Here is a 10,142-nt window from a genome sequence, read left to right on the forward strand (position 1 = left end):
TCTACATCCTGGAGCAAGGTGACATCTGAATGGCTCTCCCCAAATGCTGACAGATCTTTACCCAGAGCTTCCCCCAAAGAGAGTGGGTGAATTTTTGAATCCTTGGGGAAGTCTAGACCAGATGATATTCCCCCTTTCCCTTCCCTTGGGTTCTCAAAGTCAAAGATTGGTTGACTGACAGGATTAAGGGGATTGAGAAAAATGCATCCTTGAGATCCAGGACAGTGTAGACAGTATGTTTAAGTGGAAGCTGACTCAGCAAGACATAGGGATTCAGTTCCGTAGGGTTTCAACCCTCTTGTTGACTTCCCTAAAATCTTGGACAGGATGATAGTCAGACATGCCAGGCTTCTGTACAGGTAATAGGAGCATGTTCCAACGGGATCGAGAGGGAACCAGAATCCCTGCCCCCAAAAGTCTCTCTATGTGAGAACTGATCCCCTCCCTGGCCTGGTGGCTGATTGTATACTGTCTTACTGGATAGGTAGGGCAGAGCTGAGAAACTGCACTACTAAGAGTGGCTGATGGGCAGCCAAGCCTGGGGGTTTGATTGGGCCCACATACTTGGAACCTTGTTTTGAAATTCTAGCAGTAATGGGAAATCCTTGACTGGCTAGCCTGTGTGACGTATCCTTCTGAGACTAGGCAAGACAAGAGGGTTTGGGGCACATCATCAAAATGAAGCCCGGTCTGTCCTTCCTTGAAAGAGATGGTGGCCTTCAGTTTATGAAGCAAGTCCCAGCCCAGAAGGGGGTAGGGGCAGTCAGGCATCACCAGGAAGGAGTTTGTTACAGTTCTTGTCCTTAGGTCCACAGTGAATGATGGAGTCCAGGGGTAGGTTTCAATGTGGCCATTGGCACCTTGAATGAGGGTGCTTTGGGAAGAGTAAGGATCAGGATTTGGGTGCAAGACTGAATAGGTGGCCCCTGTGTTGACTAGGAAGTCCATGGTTTGTCCCCCAACCTTTAGCTTAACCATGGGCTCTTGGGGGGCTTGCCGAGCCCTGGCCCCATCATCCCAGCAGTTGGGGGTGACTTCCCTATTCGCCAGTCACCTTGGACAGTCATTCTTTCAATGGTCTATCTCTTTACAGTATGTGCATTGATCTCCTTGCAACCAGAAAACCTTTCTGCCACTTCTCTACCTCAATCCTTGCTATCCCCATCTCTTCCTTCCCTTCTGTCCCTCACTCTACAAAGCTGGCTGTTCCTCCCATTGGCTAAAGCTGCCATAACTGCTTTAGCTGCCTTCTTGGTGTGTCATGCTGAAGCCCCGTCCCTCGTGTTGAAAACTTTCTGAGCTACTTCCATCAATTCTGATGATAGTTTTACTTCAAACCCTTCCAGCTTCTGCAACTTTTGGCTTATATCCGGTACAGACTGGGCCACAAGTGCTATGTTTACAGCCCTGCAATTTTCAGGAGCCTCAGGATCTATTGGAGTACAAGTCCTATATGCCGTCAGAAGGCACTAGAGGAAAGCTGAGAGGGACTCATTCAGCCCTTGGGTAATTTCACTTACTTTGGATAAATTAGTTAGTCTCCTGGCCTCAGCCTGGAGTCCTCTAAATAGTCTGGCAATACCGATCGAGAGCTTCCTTACCTTGTTGGGAATTAAAATCCCAATCTGGCCTACTAGATAGGATAGGACAACAGTCTCTATGATGTGTGGATCAGTGGTCAGTTGGCCATCCTGGCCCAGGATAGTCTTAGTAGCTTCCTGTCTGATTTGGTCCCTCTCTTCAAAGGTAAACAAGACTTGTAAAAGTTGCTGACAATCATCCCAGGTGGGGTTATGGGTAAAGAAAATAGTTTCAAGTAAGGAGATCAATCCTTGAGGTTTTGGTTCTTTCAGTTGTAAAGATTTGTGGAAGAAAAAGGGACATCCACCAGGAAGGGTTGTTGATCTTCACCTATCTCAGGCCCTGCCTGCTGCAAGGACAGTTGATAAGTGGCATCTGGCTGTGCAGAAGCCAGGCCCGGGCCTTGTGAACATTGATAAATGGTGCCCTGCTGCATATGGGACGAACTAGTGATGGATGGGGGCCTGGAGGGAAGAGGAAGGTAAAGGGAGCTTGACATGGGGCCAATAGTTGGGATGGTGCTCTGACTTGAACAGATGGAGGTGGTTCCTCAGGATCCCCCTGGAGCACTGCAGGTGGCCTTCTCACTTCAGGGATGGGAGAGTGATTGTGTTACAAGGCAGCCTCCGTTCTAGCAGAACAATTTTCCCCTGTAAAACAAGCCTTCGATTTCTTGGGGGTGTCAGTAATGCGGTTGATCCAAATATCAATGTAGGGGATTTGATCAGGGTGCCCTGGTTCCCGATATATTACTCTCTGGACTTCATAGGCCACAGAGAGGTCTGTGGTCCCTTCTGAAGGCCATCCAACCTCGAAGGTGGGCCACTCTAACGCATGAGAATACCCGGGGAAAGCTGAACTCCATAGTCTGCTGCTGCCTTTTTAAAAACCTCAAAATTCTTAAGGATGCATGCTAATGGGGTCAGAGAATATGATGACGAGGATGGATCCGTTATGGCTAGCCATACAGGGACAAAACAAAGACTCAACAGGAGCCACAAGACAAACACTCTATCATGCATTCATATATCTGAACCTGAGTGTTCCCCCGCAGTCCTGGAAGATGTCTCTTCCGGTGACCCGGCTGTGGAATTAGTGCCATGTCTGGCAATCCAACAGCCTCCCCCAGATCCAGGATTTTCAGAACAGAACAGACCTACCAGAACAGAATAGATGGTTCCAAAACTGATTGGAATTTTGTTGGAGCCTTCCATCACAAGACCTAGGGCAGTCCTCAGAGAAGGGCACCACTCGCTTCCCAGAGTTTCCAATCTAAATCCTCACAGACAATAGGAACTGTGTACTCCTCCAGTCCCCACTCAAAGGGAATTACAGACTTAGACCATGTTTGAGGCTCTGTTATGGGGTCCCAGCCAAAACTAGGAGGCCTCTGTATAATTGAGGTTACAAACCCAGCTGGAAAGCCATATACCACGGACCCCAGAGATCTCTCTTCCCCACATGTGGACACACATACTGATAGCCCTCTCCCAGGTTCCTTCCTGGATCTGTGTTAGAATATCTCACTGGGGCCCCCAAAACGAAGTAGAACACTTCATGCAACAACATCCAGACATGCAGAAGTTCAAATTAGTGGAATGTTCATTTATTTTTGTTTGTTTATTACTTGCTTCTCACCCCAGGAAGGCCCTCTCCTCTGGGATTGGTGGGGTACCTCAGAGTGTAAAAATGGACTCGAATCCAGGACTTCAATCCCCAGGAGTCCTTGCTCCACTTCCCCAGAATGCTTTATAATATCACTGAATTCTCACCTGGGCCGAGAGCGAGACGGGGTATTTAACCTGGTTGTGAACAGGCTCTGAGCTCTTTTTGCTTCCTCTTCGGAGCACATGCGGGTCTCCACCTAGCAGGCAAGATGTGAGTGGTCGTGAATAGGCTCTCTGGGCCTACCTAAACACGTGCTTTTCTTACTTGTGTTTTCTTTATATTTTAACCTTCAATAAACCTCTAAAAATATAATACTCCTTGCAGAGAGAAACTAATTTCTACCTGCCTCAGTTCCCCAAATTTTAATCTTTACAAGAGTCCGAGAACTACAACTCTCAGAAGCCTTTGGGCCCTTCTTCCCCCCTCTTCCTCCTTCCCTCCCCCCAAGGATCCCTGGAGGTAATTTTAGGGGCAAGGCCATAAGTGGGCAGGACCTTGGTCACTATGGCACACCCTCTGGGAGGTAGGTCTCTCATTGTCCATCAGTTACAGTTCCTCAGTCTACAATCCAAACTGACTGGTCTTCTCTCTAGTCCTCATTATTGTGACTTCATCTCCCATCTCCATGACTTTGTTTTGGTTGTTCCCCACCTTTCCTCTGTCACTTTTCAGGGTCAACGTGGAGCTTATTGAGTATGTGTGGGATGAAATTTGTGCATTATTCCCCAATATACATTGATTAGTATTAATAATTATAGATTGGCAACTTTCTATAGAAAAATAAGTTTTGTTTTGTTTTTCTGTAATTCATTCTGCGAGGCACTTTACAAAGATACATTCAGCATTGGTGAGTCTGGTGCCAAATGTAATAGTTAAAAATTTGCTTTGACAAAAATAATAATGGTTTAAAAAAAGAATTGTGGTCACCATATATAAAATTAACTTAAGTCAAAATATTGTTAGTAGCTCTTAATAATTTAATTTAATATAGTAAAAGGAGGGAAATGTGTGAGGGAAGTAGAAACTAGTTCCTAGCCTACTACCCTAGAGCTCCTATCTGAAGAAATTCAGCTCACTCCCTGCCGCGGTCAGGGTCCAAGCCCCACTCGTGACTCCAGGGTTCCCGACAGGTGGCAAACAATCAGTCAAAATAAATAAAATAAAATAAATAGCAAACGGAAGACAGCTTAATCATAACGGCCATGGCATTGTTTTGCATCTCAGCTACTCCAACATTCCCAGTCTTGGGATTTATTTTTATACCCATTTTCTTGGCATGCAGGTATACAAAATCAGAGAGAGATAATTGGAAAAGTGATACATTAACTTTTAGCAAATCACTGGATTAACATTCTATATTTTTGTATTGTGATTACAGACAGAATAAAGGTTGCACACAAGATAAATGATTTCGTCCCAGGTGGCTTAATTTTCTCATTACCCTGTGAGGAGTTTTGAGCTTACAAACAATCAAGGAAAATTATGTGTTACTTTTAATAGAATGGAATAATTAATCAGCAGTGTTTTTTTTTAAACCCTTACCTTCTGTCTTGGAGTCAATACTGTGTATTGGCTCCAAGGCAGAAGAGTGGTAAGGGTAGGCAATGGGGGTCAAGTGACTTGCCCAGGGTCACACAGCTAGGAAGTGGCTGAGGCCAGATTTGAACCTAGGACCTCCCGTCTCTAGGCCTGGCTCTCAATCCACTGAGCTACCCAGCTGCCCCCAATCAGCAGTTCTTAGAAGACAATTCAACAATCATACCACAGGGGCAAAGGGGTCTGGGAACACAATTCAAATTTAGACTGGTGGTTACTGATTCACTGAGGCATACTGAAGCTTGAGGTACTTGTACTTATCGCTTGGGCCTCTATGATTGATTTGTGTGCTGGCTTCATGAGAAAGTTTTGGGCTTGGCCTGTAGCTGCGGTTTTGCTGGGAATTATGTACCTAAGTAAAAGTTAACCCATGATAGTCTTTTGGGATTGGGTTTGTGGGTCTGATCTTTTGGTGTTGTTTTGAGAAATAAGGATACACGTGTTTTGCTCTTGCATTATTTCTTTTGAGACTAGTGTTGTAGTGAAAATTTCACCTTTTAAGATTGTTGTAATATTGAACAATGGCCGCCAAGGAATTTACCTATGAAATTCCTAAAATGAAACACTCAAGTCAGAATGGAGTTTATGGAGGTTTAATCACAATGGGAGTAGGGAAAGGAGAGGGAGAGAAGGAGAGAAGAGAAGAGGGAAAGGGGTTACTCAACCTCTGACCAAGGCAGAGGGAGATTAGGCCCAAAGGGCCAAGGTGGAAGGAATCAATCCTTGACTCACATAACTGATCTGAAGGGAAGCTGTCTGTGGGCCTCCTCTCTGTTCAAGCTCCTCACAGGAACTGGCTTCTAGCCCTGTCCACAGGAAGTGAGTGAATTTCTGAGGCTGCTCTCTCCATCACTTCCTGTGCCTCACAAGTGCCAATGGTGGCTCAAGCTTGGCTTAGGACAGCCCAGGTGGGCAGTTAGTTATTTCTGATTTGTCATTGACTAGCACATGCCCATGTAGTGTGGGTGCTAGACCAAGATGGAGATTTTAAAATTCACACTAGGGGGAATAATAATCATGTCAATTCATAGGTAAGGGGCATTGATGAAAGGTATCATGCAAGGGGGATAGAGTGGGCAGTCACATCTCGCCAAGGACCACTCTGTGGTCTCCCCAGCTACCACACATGACTCTGTCAAGGCGTCGTGGACTGATGGCCCCCACCAACTCCCCAAAAAAGTTCCAATCTCTACAATGGAAGTCCAGTAGCTTCTTCAACAAGGATCTCACCAGTGTAAGATTCTTCCTTTAGCTCAAGTCACAATGCCAAATCTATGCACTGCAGAATGCTTCTTCAGCTCGACTCACCAATGATGAATTTATCTTTGTAAAGAGCCTCACAGAATGAATGACAGAAAAAGCCTCCTCTTCGGCTGAATTCCTTGTAAAATGCATCATCAGGAGTCCTTGGGTTGGCTTTTTATAAGCAGTTCTTCCACATCACTTCTTCTCTCTCTCCCATTTCACAGGAACCAATCACAGCCTCCCAATGTGCCTGGCACTTCCCAGAGGGGCAGTGCTTGTGGTTTTGGGGGGGTGAACTTTTTTTGTTAGTAACTTACTAAGTGTTAAGTAGGAATACTTTAAGTTTTTGATGGATTAACTTAAGATAGACAAAGGGAATAAAAATTCCCTTTCACAGATAGACACCAATAATGAGGATGTCCATGAACCTGAAGAATTTGGGTTTCTATTTATACCTTTGGGAGTATGTGAAGTGAAGAACAAAAGACTGGTTACTTAAAGGCTTAGGGAACAGTAATTGCCCAAGGCTAGAGGACCTGGGACCTGCCTAAATACAATCAGAGAAACTAAAAAGACCAAAAGATTACTTCATCCCATCCTGAGTGCTCAGTGGGTTCTTGATAGTTTACCCTTCATTCTGGGATTAGGGTCAGTCAGAGGTTTCTTGAGGGCAAGTTCTCATAGGACAAGAGTAAATTTGGGATTTCATAAAAAAAAAGTTGAAAAGTTATCATTTGTATTCAGGGGTGGGGGGCAATAGTGGATAGAGCTTCAGGCCTGCATTTGGGAGGTCCTGGGTTCAAATGTGGCCTCAGACACTTCCTAGCTGTGTGACCCTGGGTAAGTCACTTAACCCTAATTGCTTAGCCCTTACTGCATTTTTGCCTTAGAACTGATACTAAGGCAGAAGATAAGGGTTTTTTAAAGATCAAATTCTGAAGTGGCAGAGCCAACAAAAAGTTAGGGTGAAATACTCTTCCAGCCCAAATCAACACAAGAGTTTGGAAGAAGAGATCTGTGACACTGGGGTGGAGGCTTAGGTGGTGGGGACAGAAGTAGCAGCAACTTCAGGGGCTCTTAAACGGGATTTGGTAACTGGTCAAAGATTACAGGGGATCCCTGTGCTAGCGGTGGACCTTGACCACTGCTACATGTAACTAGGTTTGGTTTAGAGGTTTGGACCAGTGCTGAACCCAATAGTAGTTGACCACAGGCTGTAGGCCCAGATGTCGGGCCACACCAGCAATCTGACAGGTTAACACCATCTGACTGCTTTCTTGATGTTATGAACAGTAACTTGATTCATTTCTCAAACACAAGACGAGCTGGTGGACCGGGATGAAGGAGTTCCTAGATCTAACAATATCTTTCTCCACCCAATCAATCTGAACCACAAAAGTCCCAACAAAGGTGGGGCTACACTAACTACTCTATCTCACTACCTAAAGAAATCTAGATACCTTAATCTTGACCAGTTGGTCCACTAATTAATAGAAACAGTATACAGTTTGTTAGGTAGAGATGGCTAGAGGCCAGAGGCCTGAGCCAAGATTGTTGGGCATCTTTAGGATAGAGTTGCTGGCTCTTCGATGCTCACACACAGAGAAATTCGTCAGGATGGGAAAGATGCCATAGATCCCAGTCTCTTGCTCATGGGAACCTCCAAGATTTGATCAGCAGACCTCAACTACCTCCTTCAGCCAGATACAAAATGGCCACAGAAAGTAGCCCTCTGCTGTCCTCTGTGTTCTGTAATCTGTGGGCCCCAACAGTCTCCATGTGTCACCTTTTAAGCATTCCTCCCATTCCAGAATGGGTTCCATAGAGTTCTGTGCATGTGCCAGGCTCTGCAAAGCTCCCATCTGCCTCTTTCTATTTTTCAGGGCACAGGACTGGAAACTGTTTGGCAATTCTATTGCTTATAACCACTTCTGGGTCACAGTTCAAGGGTAGAGAAGAGCACTGTTGTTTACAAGGGACCATGGGCTCTGAGGTGTAGTATTGCTTCTGTAAGATTAAAATTTGGGGGGAAACTGAGGCAGGTAGAAATTAGTTTCTCTCTGCAATGAGTATTCTATTTTTGGAGTTTTATTTAAGATAAGGAATTTAAGAATATACAAGTAAGAGAAGCACGTGCTAGGTGGACTAGAGGCCCATTCAAATTTTACTCACATCATGAGACTAGCCTTCTCCAAAGCGGAAGTAGGAAAGAGACCTCAGTAGGCAGAGAACTCCTTTAAATAATAATTTGTGATCTCGCCCAGGTGAGAATTCAGTGTGATTACAAAGCATTCTGGGAAGTGCGCAAGGACTTCTGGGGACTGGAGTCCTGGATTCAAGTCTCCATTTTTACACTTCTGGTCCCAAGAAAATAGGAGCCTTCTTGGATAAAGACCAGAGCACAGAAGGGGAAAGCAGGGACCACACCTCTCCCAATATCATACCACCTTAGAAAAATCTAAAACTTCCAAACCCCTAGAACTAGCTCTGAAAATAGCAGTGAGGAAAAAAACCTAAAGCTTGGGAAAGTGCCTCTCCCCACCTATATTGGGAACAGAGTTCAACTTTAACATAAATTCAAAGGGGAAAATAAGCAAATACCAGGAAAAGAACCCGACCAGAAAAACTACTATGATGTCAGGGAAAAGCAATACAAAAACTCAGAAGGAGAAAATGAAGTAAAATGAAGCCTCAAAGGGGGGAAAAATGTGAATTTGGCAGAAGAATTCCTAAAAAAAGAAATTTCAAAATCACATAAGAGTAGTAGAGGAAAAAAACAGGTAAAGAAATTAAAGCCAGAGGAGAAAATTCTGAAAAGGCAATTCACAGCTTGGCAAAAGAGGCACATAAAAAAACATTAAAGAAAAATTTTCTTAAAAAATAGAATTGTACAAATGGAAAAAGAGGTTCAAAAGTTCGATGGAGAAAATAAATTCTTTAAAATAAGAATTAGGCAAGAGGAAACTAATAACTCCATGAGACATCAAGAAACAATAAGTCAAAAGAATAAAAAAATAGAAGAAAATGTGATGTCTCACCATAAAAACAACCGATCTGGAAAAACAAATCTAGGAGAGATAATTTGAGAATTATTGGACTATCTGAAAGTTACGATCAAAGAAAGAGTCTGGAAATCATATTTCAATTTATAAAGACATGAGAAATTGTTTGGCCCTTACTTTATTTCAGTAGACCCCCCACCTTCCTGAATCATATTACGGTTCAATCATAATTATCCAGCTTAATCATAATATTGAATTCCAATCAGCATTATTCAGTTAATGTAATTCCATAGAAGTAGTGACTACTTCTTTTGTGTTAACAGACTTTGATATATATTTAGTGAGTTAAGGACAGTCAACTAACCTGGATTTAACATTGTTATGAGTCATTACCTTATGATAAGCAGCTGAGTTCAAGTTAGATTATGAAGCTTCTTGGAACATGCTAGTTTCTGCCATCCAAGTTCTTCTTGGCACAGGACGTCACTAGGCTACTTTTCATGGCAGAGCATAGCATAAATTAATGGAAAATCCTCAGCTATTTTGGGAGCTCTCTATCACCAACCTCTTGGCTAGCATGAAGAAGAACATGATCTTCTCAACTCTTTAAAGAGGGGTCTTTTGCTACATATTCCAATTCTGAAAATCCTCTCTTGATTCTAGAGAAATGAGCTTGAAACAGAGACACATATACTAGAGTAAAATAAGGGATTGGAGTAGAATTTATTATATGTCAAGTGAAGTAAAGGCAGGGGTAGCAATCAAGCTCAGACAAAACAAAAACAAAAACAAACCTAATTTTAAAAAGTAAGCAGGGAAACTCCATTTTATTTAAAAGTGCCATAGACAAATAGCAATATCAATATTAAATATATATACACCAAATGGTTTAGCTTCCAAATTCTTAATAGAAAAGAGGTCAATGACAGGAGGAAATAGATGGGAAAACATTTTTTTCCCTCTCAGAGCTAGATAAATATGACCATAGAATAAATAAGAAGTTATGGAAATGAGTAGAATCTTAAAAGAGTTAGATATGATAAACCTCTG

This window comes from Monodelphis domestica, chromosome 2 (assembly GCF_027887165.1).
Source record: "Monodelphis domestica isolate mMonDom1 chromosome 2, mMonDom1.pri, whole genome shotgun sequence".
Taxonomy (NCBI): Eukaryota; Metazoa; Chordata; class Mammalia; order Didelphimorphia; family Didelphidae; genus Monodelphis; species Monodelphis domestica.